The sequence below is a fragment of the Calliphora vicina genome, chromosome 1 (genome assembly GCF_958450345.1).
Source record: "Calliphora vicina chromosome 1, idCalVici1.1, whole genome shotgun sequence".
Taxonomy (NCBI): Eukaryota; Metazoa; Arthropoda; class Insecta; order Diptera; family Calliphoridae; genus Calliphora; species Calliphora vicina.
Window position 1 is genome coordinate 95,881,158 of NC_088780.1, and position 22,253 is coordinate 95,903,410.

Below are 22,253 nucleotides of genomic sequence, written 5' to 3' on the forward strand. Positions count from 1 at the left end.
TCTCTGAGCCGAAACAAAGTCGTTTAAATTTTGTACTCAGAATAATTTAGCAAACCATATGAAGGGAAGGAATAAAACAAATGAATTAGGAATTTTTTTAATTATTTAATAAATTATTTGGAAGGTGGATTCTTACCAATAAGGAACAATATGAGTATTACAGCGATGTGAACAGGTTAGAGTTAGATTTGTATCTCTCCCAAAAAGAAGTATGTACGACCCTTGACGTTTAAATTATTACGTAATGACAGGTGGAATTATACTGCAACACTTAGCATTCTGCATTAGTATATATTGAGGAAAATAGGAATTGCAGGGAAATTAGGAAAATCGCTAAGTGTTGTTTTTGGCGTAAACAGGGACATTGATTAGCTTAACCTTTATGTCAACAGCAGAACTACTTTACGCACGTCAACAGCAACATACCTGGGTATGTACATACGGGGAATGACATGCCGTTAGCATAAAAATGCTAATATCTAACTCGTTTGTTGGAATTTCAGTATTATATTTTTTTTATTTTGTTAGAAATAGACAAACGATTCAAAAATGTTAAGATAACCAATTTTACCCTTACATTTAGTCATTTTTTGTAGAAAAAAGTGGTTGTATTGGCAATGACAAAAAATGCATGTTATTGAGTTTTTGCGAAAATACAAAATTTTCAAATTAAAATTAATTTTGTAGCGGGGAGCTAAGTTGTTATTTATGATTTTGTTATATTTAAATTATAGGTTGGTCCTATAGAGACTCAAAGGTCAGCTTTAGTCCTCAACCACACAATATCCACAAGGGCCTTAAGTCCGCAAGGGTTAACTTGTGTTTAATAATTTATTTTTATAGTTTTATATTTTAATGAAACGCCGATTTATTGCTTTGAGGTCTTCACCACTCGAAAACTAGAATCAGAATGATTTTTATTTCAATGTTCATCTTATATCTAACCAAGCATTAAAACAAAACGAATATAACATAAAACAGAATGATAATTTAAATTACAAGTGGCTTTCAAACTGTAAATATTATTTTATCACACAAAGTTGTATTTAACAAAAAGTAATTGGTTTTTAAAACATAAATCATTAATGTAAATATTTATCCGTTAATCAAGTTTAAATTCGAATAATTAAAATAAATGTCAAAGTAATAATTTTAAACATAAACGAAACAAAATATTAAGATTTAGTAAACAATAATGGAACATAATATAACATATATGAATATATCTGCTACAATTTTTTATTTATTAATATCACTAGTTTACAAAGTTTTTGCTCATGAATTGAAACAAATGGGGATTTGTGTATTTAAGTCTTCAAACTTCGGAAAAAATAAAAAAAAATTCCTGGACGTCAAACTTTTGAGATATTTATTAAAAACGAAACATAGAAAAATGTACATTAAATTAGGACATAAAATTAAAAGTGAAGTGTTTAGTCCTCTTTTTATAATTATTTTCATTTGTCTCCCTCACCACACTTCAACAGTAGTCACCTAGCATATTCTGATCCCAAAAACCTTGATAATTAATCTCGAAAAACTAAAAATCTTGATGGAAAAGCTCTCCATGTTCGTCAGTCATGTGTCCGAGGTTTTCCGGGAAAAAATCCACATGAGAATATAAAAAGTGAATTTTGAGGGATATATTTACACCCATCAGTTCAAAATTATGTAATAAATTCGCAACAATATCTATGTAATTTTGACTTTTCTTATTCCCCATAAATTCTTGAACAACAAGTTTAAAAGAATTCCATGCTGCATTTTCAACATCGGTTAATAGACACTCTAATTTGGTATCAACCAAAATTTTTCTTATTTGAGGACCCACAAATAGCCCTTCTTTTAGTTTTGCCTCAGAAATGCTGGTTTTGTCTTTCTTTTACACAATTTTTTAATGTAAATAAGCATTTTGCAGTGTTTGTGTTTTAGGAAAACCTCGATTTGACTGAATAATTTTTAGTAGTACTCAGGGCAGGTGAAAAATAAAATCCCATATATCTCAAAATTTTGACGTGGGAAACAAAAAATGGTCAATTAACTAGCGTCCCTAGCTCTTATCAAAAATAGAAGTTTCATTCCATGAGCAAACCAAAATGTTTAATTTGTAAACTAGTGTATTTTTTAATGAAAACTTACAGTTATATAGATTTTTCTGTTGAAAATAGAAAAATAAAAACAAATTTTGAAATTTATAATCAGGAATCCCGCAATTCCCAAAGAAGTTTTGAAAAATCCCAGAAATGGAATGTTTATTTTTTTTGCTATAATATCCATACCAGGAGCGGGGTTATCGGAACCATTTACAAAATAATTAAAAACATATTTAGCCATCTAAAATAGATTACTTTATTTTGATATCGACTCTGCGATTTGAGAATGTTTGCCCTAAAGATAAATTTTACATAAAAAATAGGCGTTATTTGAATGAATCTGGTCCCCTCCGCATCAACAATTTTTAAATTTGTTTTCATTTAAAATATTTAATGTAAAGTTAGCTTTTCAAATGGTATACATTCCTAATACATCTTCTTAGAAATTTTTTAGATAACTTAAAAATAAAAAAAAGTACTTTTTTCCCAAAAACTTGCGAAAAAACGCCTTTTTACATTTTTTTAAATGGAGAAAATCAGAATATATTTGGACCCGCTGTTATCGAAAATGTGGAAAATGTGGTAAAAACTTTGAAAAAATATATATTTGCATGCATTTTATTATACATACCCAGGTATATATGCTGTTGACGTAAGGGTGAAACTTTGTAAATGGGCTTTATCTCCCAAACGGGTGATCCTATCCTAACCAAGCTTGGGACAATTACGTAAAACAGTTTTGGCTAGGATCAGATTATATAATTCAGAGCTACAGCATTTTGAAAATGCATAACATACCCAGGTATGTTGCCGTTGACATAAAGGTTAAAGATGTTTTCGCCATGTAATCTTGGAGCAGTCGATTATGACACATTCGAAACATAATATATAGGGACCTGAATAATATTTATAGTTGATTTGTATAGTTGTATAGTATAATTCAAATATATGTTAAGGAATCCATCCCTTCTTTGCATGCATGTAAGTCTATCTAAATCGGAATAAAAACAAAATTACGTGTAAATTCAAATATTTTGTAAATTGTATGTTTTTCTTTGAGACAACGACGGATGGTGAGATGTATAGTATGAATAACAAAAAATAAAATTTGCTAAAAGTTTAACTAAGTATTCACAGAGATTCGCACAAACACACGAGAGAAACACCCAAGTAGTTTAGTTTTATGCAAGAAAAACAATATTAATTTCATCATATGATAAATATAAGTTTGTTTTACCAAAAAAAAAACAAAAACTATACAATTTGAATATTAGAATTATTTGCTTTTTACTTCGAATGAATACTCATACTTTTTAAGCAAGGAAGTGGTTGAGAGAAGCCCTTTAGTCTTTTTTATTCATCTTTCTATTTTTTAAGAAAACTTTTTAAATGTATGTTTAGTATAAAAATAAAATTTATGGGTTTTTAATTTACTTTAAAATGAATATAATAAAAAACGTACATGTTTTGGTTGTATTTACATAAAAACTATTATTTTCCTTTTTTTAATTTTTTTTTTTTTTTTGGAAAATAATTCAATTTATATTTATTCAAGTGCAAAACGAAATGATAATGTAATTTATAGTTCAGCAAATGTTATTTACCAAAACTAAAAATACTACTTTACAAATAAATAGTACATTAAATTCAATTTCAATTAAAATTTACCTTGTTCTAAATGTCTGCTTCTAAGTAATTGCTCGACTAACTGCACTGCACCTCTAGTGCTCAAACTATCTGTCATCGCCTATAAATGTTAAACATAGAGAAATTGTTTCGTTTAATATGTCGGCATGTAGAAAAACAAATCATCTGGCAAATGTTTATAACGTACAAAACCCTACAGTATGAATATGGGGCATTTCATGTCAAGTGAACCAACTTTTGAAATCGATGTCTTCCGATCGGGATGAAATTTGCACCAAGGTTAGCTCTATTGGATAGTAACTCAGACACAATTTTTCAACAACATCGGTCGAGAACTCTCTGAGTTTAACTTATTTTAACTTATTTTCTACCAATTTAAATAATAAAAGCCGCAAAAAAGAATACTTTTTTACCTTTTCAAACACACGTTTTTATACCCTTCACCTTCGTGAGAAGGGTATATATAAGTTTGTCATTCCGTTTGTAATTTCTACATTTTTCATTTCCGACCCTATAAAGTATATATATTCTGGATCCTTGTAGATAGCGGAGTCGATTAAGCCATGTCCGTCTGTCTGTATGTTGAAATTAATTTTCTGAAGACCCCAGATATCTTCGGGATCCAAATCATCAATAATTCTGTCAGACATGCTTTCGAGAATTTTGCTATTTAAAATCAGCAAAATCGGTCTACAAATGGTTGAGATATGAGAAAAAAACCAAGACAACATCGATTTTTGACCTATTTTTGACCTATATCTGGATTACTAAGACATTAATATAGACAATATGGATATCTAATGATAGATATTTCAAAGACATTTGCAACGACGTATATATAAAAATTTTAACCCGAATTTTTTTTTTCACAATGTTTAAATTTAAAAAAAAAAAATTTTAAAATTTAAAAAAAAAAAAATTTAAAATTTAAAAAAAAAAAATTTTAAAATTTAAAAAAAAAAAAATTTAAATAACAATCAAAAAAATTTTTTTTCCAAAAAATCAAAAAAACAACTGGAAAAAAAATTAAATTTTAGTTACCTAAAAATATTTAAAATTTTGAAGTATAATTTGGTGAAGGGTATATAAGATTCGGCAAAAATAAGGATATAAAACAGTTTAGGTTGCAACATACATGACAAATATCTCGAATTGCTACAAATACAAATCATTTAAATAGGGTCTTTTTAAGTTCAGATCCATTTATTTCTGGAATAAATGGATCTGAATTTTATAAAATATAAATTATATACATTAATACCTTATTTACCTTATATTACTTAACCCTGGATGGTTACCGCATTATATAACTCAGTGTATATTTCAAATCAATTAAAATGGAACAAAAATTGTTTAAAACAAATGAATTTTCATATTGAAATACTTTATTTCAAAAATTCTTAAAAGATATCTTTATGCCACTTAACCCTTCAATGATCAAATAGCTACTGTGGCTACAGTTGTTTATATTTTCTCAAACTTCAAGTTCTTAGGGCATGCTATGAGATCACAAATTTTGAAGAAGCTTTTTTAGTTTTGGATATATTGATTTATTACCGCTTGTTCATATAAGGGATACCACTGTGCATGGGTCCATTCAAAACAGATCTCATTGTGAAACTCAAGAGGTAAACATCAGGGTATTTATAATACGTCAGTTACTTTCGAGGTGAACCAACAATATTCTCTGATGAAGGAGTGCATGATAGATCATCTAAAAATGGTAGGAATGGGATTCCGAGGATACGCTCCCTCAAGTTTGTAAGTCGGGTATTGGTAGAATAGGTGGGACATAGTCTCCTCTGGCATTTTGCAAGGGAAATACCAGAAAAGAGATCGATCGCCTCCTCATCCATCATCGCACCCCTTTTGGTCAATTCATCTGCACAATTGTCCTGATATCCAAAAGCGTTATCCTATAAAGCCTCTCTATCTTATTTAGGGATCCCTGGCTTTCCTCGGTTAACTTAGATGTCGAGAAGACACCTGCTTTTCCGTTAACGGCAGCCTTTCTATCAGTAAATATACATATATCTCCAGATATTCGTTAATACCTCAGCCAATTTGATGCACGTTTTATAGCAGTAATTTCCGCCTGAGGAGCAGGACAGAAGTAAGTTAGCCTAAAGTAGGATTTTATCCCAAAATTCTCAATAAAGAATCCTACATCGACCCTATTACCCCTTATAGAGCCGTCAGTATGACATCATCAGTGGGGAAGAGTACGCGCAGCAATATATCCCTATGGAAATACATGTCAAAAAAGGGTTTTGCGATGCAATAATCTTATCTTAGAGTGCCCATGGTCCTTACCAGACCACGAAGAACCTGAACCAGAAGTGGTTAAAGTACACCTCTCTGCGGGGTTCCACGATTGGTCACTTTTGAGACACCAATTCCACATAGCACATAGTTATGACTCTATAACCGATCAATCGCAGATAGGATAACATCGGGTCTTACATTGTTATAAGCTCCTTATATATCGAGGAAGGCAATACTCCTTATGTGATAGCGACTATTCAATGGAGCCAACTAACGAATATAGAACTGTTTCCACAGATCTTCCTCAAGTGTACGTCAATCACCCTTTCTAGGGTTTTCAGCAGAAAGGATTCAAGACTAATTGGTCTGTAATCCTGTGGTTTAGTGTGAGCCGCCTTACCTTCTTTCTGAATGAAGACCACTCTGCACCTCGTCCATCATGTAGGAAGATATGTCCATCTGATACACGCTAAATATATATTGGTGAGCCATGGTACAACTATTTCTTCATTCTTCAGAAGATCAGCAGGAATGATATCATCCGACCCAAGGGATTATAAGTAATCATAAACCTATAATGATTGACTTTGATGGCCTGGCCAATTTATTTTTCAAAGAAATGTGCATCGGTGACGCTCCAAACAGTGACTTTTTTGCGGTGCATTGGACGCTCTTAGATCTCATGTGGATTGGTATCGTCCGAAATTCAAAATATTATTTTTTGATGTACCCATTCATCCAGAGTACATATAAGTTATAAAATACTTATTGTTAGTAATAAATTAAGAGAAAATATAACTGGAAAATAAAAATTCAAAACATAAGTTGTAGGGTATTCTTATATACATATATAATGTGAAGGGTGGGAAATCAACGAATCTTCCAAAAACAAACAGATTTCATAAAAATATCCCAAATAATTTATATATTGAACTTAAAAAAAATCATTTAAGCATACAAAATTAAAATCCCATATAAATTTAAATTAATTTATACTATACGTTGTAACAGAATTGTTCACTCTTGCACTACCCTTCTTTAACGCGTCATTTGTACAAAAATACATTTAAATAAATAAAATCAAATATATTTGCTCGAGTATTGAAATTTCAAATGCCTCCTAATGTATTTGCTCTAATGGCAGAACATTTTTGTGTAGCACATTTTGCATGAAATACATTTTAAATGCCGTGAAAAACACCTTTCAGGTGGTGTGCAGTGAAATGCATGTGTCAACAAAAAGTAAGAACAATTTCATTTAGACGGTGAATTTCTTATTTTGTTTTTTTTTTTTTTGCGTTTCGTTTTCAGCCAGACAATTCATTTTAACATTTTAAAAGCATTTTTGTAATGTTTGCCAAGAAAATCAGATCATCGAAATTGTAACTAAATTTGCTGTTTCAGGTTGGTGTTTATTTCGTGTTTAATTTTTTATTTATATTTGTGTTTGTTTTCTTTATTTTTGTGCCTTTAAGTAAATCAGAATTTTTGAATTTTAGCTACAATGTATGTTTGTAGTTAATGAATTATTTTAATAATGCACAGTAGAGGGCAAATGTGGTTATGACGTTTTGAAGAATTGAATCGACTTACAGATAACTTCTAATGCTTTATAATAAAGTGTTTAAAATTAAACTATTTTTTGATCAATAATGTGGTCTGTTGACATTTGTTAGGGTACTGCTACACGTTCAATATATGTATATTGAACACGATCCAGTATCGCGATATTTATTAAACGTGTAGCATGCAGTATTGATGGATCGCGGAATAGGCTAATATTCTAAAATCCAGATCACCATCTAAATATCACAATATATATTGAACGTGTAGCAGTGCCCTTAGAGTCGTTTTCACCTAGCTTCCAGATAAAACTCTTAATAAAGAATCTCGACGCCAAAAAAACTCCAGCAAATGTCTTTATTGGCACAAAATTCTATATAAATGCTGACTTTAGGTCTAGATAAAACAAGATAGAGCATGCTTACTTTAAATGAAATTTTCCTAAAATCTTCATTCCTGTTCCATAACTCACTGTTCCAAGAAATATATATAAAAATAAGATAAATAAAAACTTTAATACATGATGTTGTTTATTTAAATATTTGAACTGTTTTATTTTTGCCCATTAATCACTATTCAAGTTGTCAGTGTCTTGTAGAAACATGTGTCATTAAATTTTTTTCTGTGTGATTTTGATTTTGAAAGTATTTGGCGTAAGGTGTGGTGATGCTGCTGAATTTTCCCTTTTCTTAGTTTAACCTTTTCCATACAATGTTGCAAAGATTTGTAGCTGATGGCGACAATGACTTTTCTTATTTGTCTTTTTTTTTCGAGCAGTAACATGTTGTTTTGTTGACATAATTATTTGAATTTTTTTAGGCGCTGAAAATAGGCAAATGAATACAAATTAAATTAAATCCAAAAGTAAATCAAAATAGAAATAGAAATATTAATGTTTTAATGAAGTCGTCTACAGATTTGTGTTTTTTTTAGGAAAATGTTTGAAAGATTGCGAGAAAGTGAAAAGTAAAGAGTTTCTTTGAATAGATTACATATTAGTTCATGTTGTAGCTAATATAATATGCACTACAGTATTATGCAAGAGCAAAAAATTTAGTTTAATTGAAAAACACTGGAAAATATTATTGATGTGATCATAAATTGAATCAATTAAAAGATTTCTGAGGTCATATGGAAAAACTTGTCTACTCCACTTTTTGAGCAAATTGAAATAACACCAAAAATATAAATGCTATTCATTTACTATCATTCTGTGAGAACGAAATTTTTATATAGTTTCTCATTTAAAAGTTATTTTCATGTAAAAACTAGCTAACTCCTTGAATGTTTTGAATAAACAAGGTAACTTCATAGTTTCTTAAACAGAAAAATTAAGAGAGACAGAAATAGAGAAAATTCGGATCACGGTCCAAAAGAAAAAACTCGGCTTATTTTTGATATGTACATTAGGGTGGCCCTTAATTAACAAAAGTTGATTTTTTGCCAGTCTCTCCTAATCCTGAAAAAATTTTACGTAAATCGGTTTGGGGTTAAAGATAGCGAAATGTTATTTATTTTTGGGCCGATTTTGATGAAACTTAAGAAGAATAAAACATGAAGTCTAGTAATTATAAAACAGCACAAAAATGGAAATTAAACCTTAATGGCACTTGGGCTTAAAATGACACGCAACTTTTAATATCACGAAAAATACAGCCAATATGAATGGTGCTAATTTTAATGTTTTTTATAATTAAACAAGCTGAATAATTTTAGTTATTTTTTTAAATTTAATAAATCAAAAGTACACTAAAGTGTTAAAATCAATTTTATTCTTCAAAAATCCTCAATAAAATATTAATTACGATATTAAAGCAAAAATCAGGTATAAATGCAATATTTTTCCGTTTAAAAAATGTGTGGTCAAAATTGTGAAAAAATTTTAAAATGGGTTAACTTACAAATTTTCAATACACAATACAATATTTTTAAGTTTGCTTCATTTAACAATCAAATTTTGATCAGCACTATTGAAACTGACAAGTTTTTTTTTATATATTTTAAAGTTTGTGGTCATTTTAACCCAAAGTGTCATTAAGAGTAAATTTCCATTTTTTGTGCTGTTATTATAAATACTAGACTTCATGTTATATTTTGCTTAAGTTTCATCAAAATCGGCCCAAAAATAAATAACATTTCGCTATCTTTAAATTAGAAATTCCAAATATTGAAAAAATTTTACATTTGACCTTCACGATTTAAGGTTTATTGTTTTCCAATTTTGGTTAAACTTTCAGAGTGTATTTAGAATTATCTGAATAGCTTCTACTTAAAATTCATAACAGTAAAGAAATAGAGCTCATTCGCCAAAATATGGCCGAAAAAATATTTTTTCCCGAAAATCGCAAAATTTAAATCCCAGGGATGGAAAAACTGTTAGAGGTATTAACATAATTTTTTCATATTTTTATTCACTATTATGATCTCAATAAATCCCAATGTGATGATCAAAAAATTCTGAAATTTGTTTAACAAAATTTTTAAAAATTTGAAAATGGAGAATCGATACAACCGTTAAAAAAATCGTTTGGCCATACCTGCGAATAAGTTAATCTGGGGAATTTTTAATAACTTTAAAATTGTTTGGTCAATTTCTGTTCAATTTTCAATTTCAATTTTTACGTCTCATTAGAACGAAAATTATTAACAAATTTCTATTATTTTGAAATAAAATTGCAAAATTAATTTTTAATATTTTTCCCATTGTAAATACATCTCAAAACTTCAGAGGGCTTGCGGCAACTCTTAACCCCAACCGATTTATCTAAAATTTTTTTAGAATTATTTTTTTACCTTTGTTCACCAAACTGGGGGGGCAGAAATCCAACTTTAGTTTATTAAGGGTACCCTAATGTACATACTTATTAGGGTATTCAATTAATCGGGTTTCTGGTTTAATCGGTTAATCGAGCAAATAATTAATCGAGGTTTAGATTTATTCGGTTAATAATCGGTTAATTAAAATTAATCGATTAACCGAATAATTTCAATTTTAATTTTAAATTGAAAATACAACAACGAATTTTGTGTACAAAATCATAAAAAAACGGCAAATAAGGTATTTGAGATCATTTTTGTAAACATATCGCTTATTTGCTGCATCAACGTCATAACTCAAGATCCGTGTTTTTTGATATAAAATATGCGCCGTTCTATAATCTTTCATATGGTTTTATCATTTTTCAAAAAAGTCAATTATTTTTTGTGTGAGAAACTAGGTAACTCCATTTTTTGAAAAAAAAAACAAGGTAACTGACTCCAAAAATGAGTTCAATGGAACCAGAAATCTTTAAAAATTATGTTTGCTCATCTTTTGAGGTCAAGAAAGAATCAAGCCAATATCGGATACTCTGTTCCAAAGTGAAACGTATCCCAGAGAGACCGTTCCCAACAATTTCATTCTAAATTACGGAATATTACGTTGTCATGATGGAATATTACGGTTTCATGTTTGGCCGCATATTCTAGGCGTTTTTGTACCAAAGGAAACAGTTGCTTCTAAGGAAACAGCACAGGTTCCTTGTGATGGTCTGACCAGATTTTCCCACCAAATACAGAGTATTACCTTAGCGTCAAGGATATTTGGCTTTGGTGTCCATTCGGCTGGGTGTAATGGATCCATTTTTCATCGCAATTAATGATACGGTGCAAAAATGATTTTCATTTATAGCGTTCAAGTAGCATTTCGGACATGCATAATCGTCTTCCTAGGTATCTCGGCTTCAATTCGTATGGTATCCAATTTCCCTGCTTTTGTATGAATTCTGCTCCTTGCAAACCTTTTGAAATTGCTGATTGTGTAGCTCCCAATGATTTTACAAGCTCTTATTGAGTTTGACAACAATCTTCATGGAGTAATGCCTCCAATTCTTGGTCTTCAAACTGTTTTGGCTGGCCTGGGCGATCTTCCACTTCTGAACAGAACAAACCATCTCGAGCACGTTGAAACCGATGAAACACATTCACCATAAGCTTCGTTGAGCAATTGGTGTGCTAGATTAAAGTGTTTGATATTTTTAATTTGTATGTTTAAACGATTCAATTTTGTATTTTTTACGTTTACCACTACAATATTCAAACAAAAGATATTTATGAGTTGGATGGTAGATCACTAGGTCCAGTTTTTTTATTCCTCTAAGAAGTCTATAACTTTCAAATGATAGCAACTGCAACTGCCTTATAAGAGTATTCGGATGATACCAAGTAATTGGAGATATAACTGAAGCACCCGTTAATGGCTGAATCGGATGTTAAAATGTGTTGAAAATATCCGGATATTCAATCACTTTGAGGTGTCTACTCGACACCCAGATTGGTTTAGCAATGCCACAAGTCTCTTAATGGGAAGACAGGATATTCTCACATGGATACGTTCTGGGTGTCCGATGTACCTGGTATTAATATTGCGAACGAGCTGCATTAGTGGATCGGTTATAGAGAGATCTAGGAGCGGACACAGAAACACATCCACTACTTTTGCTATCTTATCTCGGTAATAAGTAATGTGACATTTGGTAGGCAGTGACAGATTCGTTCATTCGTGCATTGTTTGGTATAGAACACATAATCTTCTTTGGTATTAAGTGGAATATTTAAGCTCGGATAATATGACTATTGTCCACGCCGCATAAAAGAAAGGTCCTGTGAAGGGATCACTGTTATAAATTCTACTTTTAAGTTCTTAATTTCTGCAGGGTTGTGAATTTTATTGAGATCAGTAGCTCAAGAAGTTGTTTGGCAACTAAATATGGCATCTAGTCTGTTAGATGATAGTTTCTAAAAGATGTCTTTCTCTAGAGGTAGTAAGGTGTCAGTCCCCCGAATGTATGTTTAGCAATGTAATCAGGTATATTTTTAGAAATGGTCTGAATGTGGTCTTTCTTTTAATTGGGCATTTAAAAAAAACCTTATATCATTTCTGACTGAAATAGCAGTTTATATAAAAACAAGATGATACATTGGATGTATTTCTTACATGTTTAGTATTTATATACATATGTATTTAAATCACTTCTCAAAATATCACTGTTTTATATATCTACATCCCAGACATCATTAAATTCTCATAAAATTACCCTCAACTTAAGATTCTATTTTATTATCCAGTATTTCAACAAAATGTATCTATCCCCTTTTACCAAATTTTTTACTGCAAAATCTATTTTAAAATACATGTCCCTTTTCAATATCCAATACTCACTCTTACAAAGTTTATAGGTAAAAAATAATAAAATAATTTAAATTTTAAACAATTTCAAATCAAAGTTACAACTAAAACACCTGATTCCACATTCATTTCACAAAAAAAAGAACAGTACAACATTAAATGGCAACAAAAATAGCAAACGTGGCAAAAGGAGACGACACCCCATCAAAATGACACATGCTGCATGCAGATTTCATTCAGTCAGGCTGTTCAAAGACACCCACCCTATTCTTCTCATTTGGTTTTTGTTTTGCAACAAGTAAAAATACAAATTTTATATGATTTCTTTTTTGTGTGTTTGAGTGTGTGTGTGTCTTTGTCGTGTGGTTGGGTTGTTTGGTTCAATCGTGGTTTGATGACTGACGCTGGCGTAGAGGAGTGTGACTAAAAAACAATTTCATTGTTTGCAAAATAATTGCACAGATTTTTGCAGCTGATGTCTGTCTGTCAACAATAAACAGAAAAACAATAAAATTATAAAACAAATAAAACCTGAAACAGGAATAAAAGGCTGTAAAAAACAAAATGTTATAAATGGATGCCATTTTTTTCAAAGGTGAGCAATGAAAATGTTGTATTTGGAATGTTTCCTTTTGTATTATAATGCGAAAATAGTGAATAATCAATTTTGAAAAGTATTTAAGTATTTTTAAACATTTGAAAACAATATAGAATTAAACAGAAATACTATCCTAAAATTGATGGCAACAGTGATACTTTGGTATTCCCATAATACAGCTAAAACTTCAATAATATCCTATATTAGTTGGTACATGTAAGAATAAAATTTAGAACAAATAGCGTTTTATGTAAGTAAAAATCATATTACATAATTATCAATAGCTTCCATATAAGCAATATTTCCGAAAATAAATTTGATCGCAAATATGTATCGTAATGAAAATATAGTCGGCCAAGAACGACCACTGAGTAACTTTTTCTCTTATAAACCCTATATCTATTAGTTTAGCGATTTTGGTGACCAATTTTTTTTATGGGCCTCCAAAATTCTGCAAATATTTCAGACTTGATGATACCGCTTGACTATATATGACAATAATATAGCTATTATTGTCCACCAAACTAATTTTTCTGCCAAAAAATTGTGTTTGAAATAAAATTTTAGGTTTAAATAGAAAATTCTAAAAACACAAAGCACATATCCTCGGTAAAGCTCCATATTTGGGGAAAAAATGCAAAATATAAAATATATCCATATTTACTTGCATATGAATTTTTGGCTTCGCAATTTTTTAAAAATTTTGTTAAACAAATTTCAAAATTTTTTTATCATCAAATTAGGTTTTATTGAAAATATAATAGGGATGAATTTTAAATAGATCCTATCCAGAATATTATAGACCAGATAATTCTAAATATACTCTGAAAGTTTTACTAAAATTGGAAAATGTTAAACCTTAAATCGTGAAGGTCAAAGGTCAAATTTTTCAATATTTGGAATTTCTAATGGAAAGATAGCAAAATGTTATATAATTTTGGACGAATGAAAATTAACCCTTAATGGCACTTGGGCTTAAAATGACACTCAACTTTTAAAATCGCGAAAAATACAGTCAATATGAGTGGTGCTAATTTTTTTTATAATTAAATAAACTGAGTTTTTAAATTTATTAAATTAAAAGTACACAAAAGGGTAAAAGCAATATTATTCTTCAAAAATCATCAATAAAATATTAATTACGATATTAAGACATAAATCAGGTATAAACACAATATTTTGCCTTTTAAAAAATGCTTGGTAAAAATTTAAAATGGGTTAACGTGCTACTTTCTAATACTCAATACAATATTTATAAGTTAGCTTCCTTTAAAAATCAAATTTTGATCTGCTGAATTGACAAGGTTTTTTATGATTTTAAAAGTTGTCATTAAGGGTTTATTTCCATTTTTGTGCTGTTATTATAAATACTAGACTTCATGTTATATTTTTCTTAAGTTTTATCTAAATCGGCTCAAAAATATAAATATAAATTCTTTTAAAAAAGATAGCATTCCATGAGAAATTCCAAATATTGAAACATTTTTACTTTTGACCTTCACAATTTAAGGGTTATGGTTTTTAAATTTTAATAAAACTTTTAGAGTATATTTAGGATTAACAGGACTATAATATTCTGAATAGGAGTTTTGAAACTGCCGTTAAAAAAATTCAATATTTTTGGTCATACCTGCGAATAGGTTAACGGTATCCTACGAAGACAAAAACTCATTCACAAGTAAAAATTGGATATATCTTTAGTAAAAATAAGCTTTTATTTTAATATTTTACAAAATATGTTAATTTTGTTCCTACATTTCTTGTTCTAGTGGCCTGAGACACTTTAATGGCCTGGCGAATTTCTTATAACTTTAACATTTTTTGACCAATTTTTGTCTTTTATATCTTATTAGAACGATAATTACGTACACATTTCGATTATTTTAAATAAAATTGCAAAATTAATTATTTATTGGCAAAATTTTTACAAAAGCTGAAAAAATTGCATTTTTTCCCTTGTAAATGCATCTCAACTTTTGTCCAACTTTTGTTTAACCTAACCCTAATAAATACCTTCAAAATTAGCGTCAAATAAAAACATTCATTTAACTTGATAACAAAATCTTGTGGGTGTTAAAATATATTGAGAATCTACAAGTTTATAAAACTTTTATTACCTAAAAATATCCTTAAATATTTCACATTATATTTCGTTTTTGAAAGCAATGAATACAACATTCTGTGTAAAAATACTATTTAACTAATTGCTATTTAATACTTAATTTTTTTACAGAGGATTGCAAATTGAATCTAATAGTAGCTGCAATTTAAATGAAAATATTAAATTTTCTGGTATCAACGAATTCGTGAAAAAAATAATATTAAAAATTTTTCTTTCTTTTCATTTAAAATGTAATAAATATTTCTACACTTGCTGATATTTCCTTGAGAGATCTATGAATTGGTATCAATTTAATTTCAATTCAGCAGAAGCTGAAATTTTAAAAAAATTATTAACGCGAAAAGTTTTAGCATGCTGAAATATCAGCGTATGCAATTACAAAATTAGTGTCAAAAAAAAATTATATACAATTTTAGTTAGTCAAGTTTGCCATAATTTTAAAAATTACTAAATTATAACTTTATCTTAGAAACCCTTTACAAACACCGTTTGTACCTCCATTATAAGCAACCGTTTCTACTAAACAACAATTTTAATCTTCATCATCATCATCAGCCCTAACCATTAAATCAAGCATCCATCCTTAAACACACATCCATTGATTCATTTATTCATTGTAGTCGGTCGTCATATTAAAGAGAAACTATCAAACAATGCATAAATATTGCCAATAAAGCACATTCTTTGTATTTTCATAAAGTGCTCAACAAAAGCACCCAATAACGTACGTAACGTGTAACAAAATACAGTCACACTCACGCAAACACACACAATTACACTCCTACACTTTATCCATTCCTTTCCAGTACACGAACACACTCGCTCAATCGCCTACTGTGTCAAGGAATAAAGCCGTAAAGTATACTACACATAATAGTCATATTAAACGTATGAATGGATGAGTGAATGAATGAATAGGTAAAAATCAAATTGCTTGAATAGGCAAAAAAACTGTTCTAAAGGTTTTTCTTTTATTCATTTTTTTGTTGCTTGTTGCCATTGTTGAGCTGCTGCTACGGCTGCTTATTATTAGAACCGAATGGCACTTATTATTATGTTGCTGCCACCATTATGTAGTATCTACATACCCATATTTACACAAACCCACATATAAGTTCTACCTAGAATTACGTAGCAATCATTAAAATGTTTGATGGTTACACATGTGGTAGAAAATCAGAACCTTCAATGGATCGACTCTTTAGAAACGAAGTCTAAATTCGGATAGTATATCAAAATCGTCGATATAGTTTGTGAACAATACAGTAAAAATTACGACCATAGGTTCAGATGCTCGTAATGAAAGTTACTACAGATGTTCCGCTAATCATCACCCGAAACTAAGAATGTTAAAAAAGCATACATTTTATTGTCCCTTGAAATTAGTTATCCTTAAAAATGTAAGGACCTGATTCAGAAAGACGAAAGAAAAACAGTTTTCAAATTTTTGTATGAAAATCACTCAGTTTTTAAGTAATTTTTGAATGTTTTTCATACAAAATTTTTAAAACTGTTTTCCTATCGTGTTTCTGAATCAGGACCTTAATGTTTTTTATTTGCGAATATTAAGGTTGGTTCGTTTTCGATCTGATTACGCCGGTTTTGTAATCATAATAGTTGAGAAAATCAAAAACTATTATATAAAACAGAAAATGTACCAAATTCTCGTTTTTTCCTATTGATCAACATTTCATGGAGATGCAATATATTTGAACATTAAACAAATAAATGTCTTTGGAGTAGTAAGAGCTCATCATATTCATATCAGTTGATCAATTTATATAGAAATATGTATGAGTGGTAGCACGAACAATCACCAGTCATTTGATCGTAAGCATTACATGAGTTAACATCAAACCGTATTACTAGTGCAGTTTTAAAGTGTGTGTACCAAACGCAAGTGAATATTTAAACAGTTGTTGTCTAAATTTTAATACCAGCAGCTCACAGGGAACCTGTACCGAACTGATTGGGTACAGGTTCCCTGTGATGGTCTGGTCAGAATTCAGCAGCTCATAATATATAGAACAATTTTGCTCCCACCAAATACAGAGAATTACCTTATCGCCATGGATATTTGGCTCTCTTATGCTTCTAGTTATCGTAATGTATCCATTTTTCATTCCAAGTAATGATTCGGTGCAAAAATAATTTTGCGCTCATACATAATTTCGGAAATGCAAAATCGTTTTTCATGGTTTCTCGACTTCAATTCGTATGATACGCAATTTCCATGGTTTTGGATGAATCTTACTGCTCGCAAACGTTTTGAAATTGTACTTCTGAACCGTACAATCCATCTCTTGCATGTTTAAACACATTCAGCATAAGCTTTGGTAGGCGGCAATCGTTGTGTTTCATCGGCATTTTTTAAAGAAGTAAACTCTAACTTTTCACATATGATGATTTGTTGGTATAAAATTCGACATTTTCGAAGCAAAAACAACTTTGTTTTTAAACTTTAGTTTTCATTATTTAAGTGAGAATAAATGACAGATATGTATCCTTCAAATTGGCATATACGTTATTAAAAACAAAAATCACGTTCAAAAAATACGCATGATTTTTAAGCCATACACCCAATATGAATTGCCAATTTTTCGAATTCTAAGTACGACATTTATGTGGTATCCTGTGACCGCGGAATTACTGATGTGTATCTAAATGTTGTACAAAACTGCCATATAAAAGTTCTGATCCAATGGGTCCTACACTTAACTATGTACGTATGTTCTCCTCGTACATGTGAGCTGCTGCCTGGTATGTCTTGGGGGAGACTCCAGCTATATGATGTACTTTAAACACAATTTAATAACTCAGTTTTAGGAAAACTATCAATTATTCTGATTACCACTGCTGATGCATGGGAATTATGCTAACAATTATAGTTATTCTTAGTTTAACTATAAATCACTACTGTATCAAATGCTATTTATGTACTATTACTCTATTTCTACATGGTAATAAAACACTGTTAAGAATATCATGGAAATATCTTACGTGAATTAATCGGCTATACTGCTCAGGACATCTTATACTCTCTCGTCGCTAACCCCAAAACAAGTTGCGTTCAATATATTTAAAAGATAAACAATATTTGGAATGTCATGGAAATATCATACGTTAATTACATCCTTAATCCTCGCTTACCGAATTTACGTTAGTGATTTGAATTTAACGGGCTGTAATAAGTAGAAGCTTCTACTTATAAACAATGCTGATAGCTGTGGTTGATAGCACGCAGTTATTAACATTGTTTATAAGTATGGAAACACTATATGTTTAAGCTGCTAACATTAACATTGAAGTTCTTAAAAGCTCTAGAATTCGAACATTCTAATTTTGTCCGTTAAGATCATTCATGAAGCTACTGGAAGGAAGATAGCGCTGTGTATACATAATGGCAGAGGTTGCAGTCGGTAGTCAGTTTATCATTCCTTTACATAATAAAATGTAATCTAATGGTGTGTTATTGTGAATTATATACGTGTATTTGAATAAAAACACATATTGACTATTTAAACTATTGTTGTGTAAATTTGAATAAATAAAGAGTTGTAGCAATTTTAAACTACTAGACTGCTTTTATTTGCAATCAAAAGTATCCGGTTTATTTAAAGGAAATAAACCATCGTTTTTAAAAGGTAAAAACGTAACAATATTCAAGAGAAAAACATAGATTCTCTCAATGGTAGCAACTCGAAACAAAAAAATTGTCAAATGATTATTGGTTGGTTGGTTTACGTGGTAGTTCACTACGTACGAACAATCAAGTAGAGTTGAAGGGACCCCGTTTTGGTAAGACCACACCACTCGTCAGATGTAATGTCGTTTACATCGCAATGTATCTAAAATATGCACAAAAAGTCGTGCTTGCTAGACCTGTGAGATATCTCAGTAGGTCATTGAGTTTAGACCCGGCTACATCACCAAGGTTGGTCAATATATAGTTGCCCATGAATTTATGTCTCTTTACACTCAGGGCTGGGCTGGGAAAATCGTTTCCTCTTTTTGATATATCCCTTCTATTCCGGATTATCAGTTGCATAGTACGTTTTTCGTTAAAAGATGGCCACATCAACTTGGCTAACCTACATGTGTCCAAATTACGCCATCTATTCTCAGCCTTTGTAAGAAAGTATCTGAAGATGATACCATTGATAGTCCCCAAAGGAATTGCTACTGAGACCGCATTGGAGATATCTAAGGCAGATCCCATTCTGGCTAGATCGTACGTCTGTTCATTACCGTAGTGGTCCCTGTGCAAAGGTACCCAAACCAAAGTAATGTCAGATTACTTTGGTTTGGGTACCTTGACAGAGGATTCCTACATTGCCTAACTAGTGAAGATGAAGTTCTGTAGGCATTCAGTGAGAGAAGCGCCGCTTGACTGTCGCGGGTATTATGATCATGTATTGTATTACAAGCTGCAAGGATTGCAAAAATTTCCGCTTGGAAATCACTACACTCTTAGGAGTATAGTTGGTCTACGACATACTTAATTCTAGTTACAGTCCACCATACAAGAGATCCGTAAGTAAGAATCGGACGTACTATAGCCTTTTTACCCTACGTTGAGTATTTAGCTTCCATGACAATTTTGAGTCCAGTATAATACCTATATATTTTGCATTATTTGAAAGAGAGATTTCGCAGTTTTTCAATCGTGGAAGTTTGAAGCTTGGAATCTTGGTCTTTGTCATGAAAAGAACAAGTTCCGTTTTTCTTGGATTCACCCCAAGACCACTTACCGTGGTAAGCCACAGTAGTGGAGAGATTACCCCTCTGACGACATGTGATCGATGTATGAAAATCATAGTGCAAACTTTAGAATTTTTATGTAATTGTAAATGGTGTAGATTAGTAGGTCTATCGAACCCTACTAATTACAATAATGCTAATGGTCATGAAATTAGTTGGACCATACTATTTTAAGAAAGATTTCAATATAAATTTTCTACACAAATAGTTTTAAGGTAAATATTCGGTAAATCACTCTTTCTAATCACTCGAGTCAAGCTCGAATAAATGCTATAAATAAGTAAACTATTTTAGCATAGTATTAGGCGTCATCACATCGTTTGCTATTTTACGCTTCCATCTTGCATTTGTGTTGACCTAAAACTCTGACAACGCATAGGTTATTATTACACACACATGCCTTTACATATAGTTTATGGGTGTTTTTGTATGTACAGTAGGGCGGACTCATTTGAATAGAATTAAAAATCGTAGTTTATGCTCCCAGAAAATTAGAGATTACTTTGTTTTGGACACAAATATGAAAAAAAAGAAAAACCTGAACAAACATTTTGAAAAATATTAACTTAAATAAATTTTTGGGCCACCTTAATTATGGTGTTAGGTTTAGGACATTTTGTAGAACCAACCTGCTATATAAGAATTAAAGAGGAGAAAAACAGGGTTTATAGGCGAAAGTTTGAATACTATAAAAGGTATTTGGTTATTAAAAAAAACGTTATAGCCTTATTATCCTAGTTTTCTTGTCTAGACATTGTTCTATTTTTTTAACGACATGTAGGTTTTGACGAGAACTAAACTCTGTTTTAAAGATCGAAATAAAAATTAGACAGTATTGGCATATTCAATTCGTACCTACTGAATTTTATTTTTATATAAAATTATGGCAATGTTTTCCCAATACCCTGTACTTAATCAAACGAGACAATTGCTATACACCTCATTGCTTTTATTGTATTTTACCAATAAGTGTATAAAAAGTTCAGCCAACAGAGTCTTAGCACAACATCAGCCTCATCATCACTAAAATCATGTAATAAACGCTACTGACTGAAGGCTGACTGCCTTCTACTCCTGTACCACACCTCTTCATCGTAAAACCAATCATATTGCTACAAGGTGAATGAATAAAATGCTGTAAGGACATTGCTATAGACAAAAGAAGATTTTACTCATGCTACAAAATCTACAATCTTTAACAATAACAATTTTTCTGTTGTGTTGCATGTATGTAAGTAGTTTATGGCCACAATACGTAGTCAGAGCATAATGTGGAATAAGTATGATGGAATAAACAAAGATTTCTTATTAAGCTTTATATCAGAGATATATGTACATACAAACATATCCATAAAATGTAACAGATCTTAATTTCCTGCAAAACTCTTTTAATATGGACTACACCTTCTTGGTACATATTATGTATTTCTGTTAATAAAACCAAACTCCCTGCTGAAAGGCGACTAAAAGAGAGAGAGATAGAGTGAGTGTATAAACGATTAAGTTGTGCAACATTAAAATCCATTTCTCCAGGGACTTGAGGAAAATTTGTTAGTGATTAAAACCAAGTAAGGGGCAAGAGATATTGAAGGATAAATATGTAAGTGCTTGCGTAAAAAAAGTAATATAAAATACAATATAAAACACATGATTGTACGTGCTGCATACTTTTTTTTATTAAGTGGTTATTTAAAATAAGGGCAGATCAGACCAGATTTCATTTAATATTAAGTTTTTGTTCATTCATTTTCATTGTCTGCGCTCTCTTTCAGTAAAGCTGGATAAAAAAAGTTTAAGTAAAGTTAAGTAAATATTTAAACAGGTATTTTGTACATTGAGTTTCAGTTGGTTTTTTATTCCTGCCTTCTTATTTATTTATAAATTTATTTAATGTGTCTGTGTTTTAATGTATTTGCGTGTTGGTATGTGAGTGTGTGTGGCATGTAATTTACCTTTTTTCAGTGTCATTTGCTGTGTAAAAATATTGTACGAAAAAAAAAACACTCACATATATTCACCATAATTCATGTAACATTT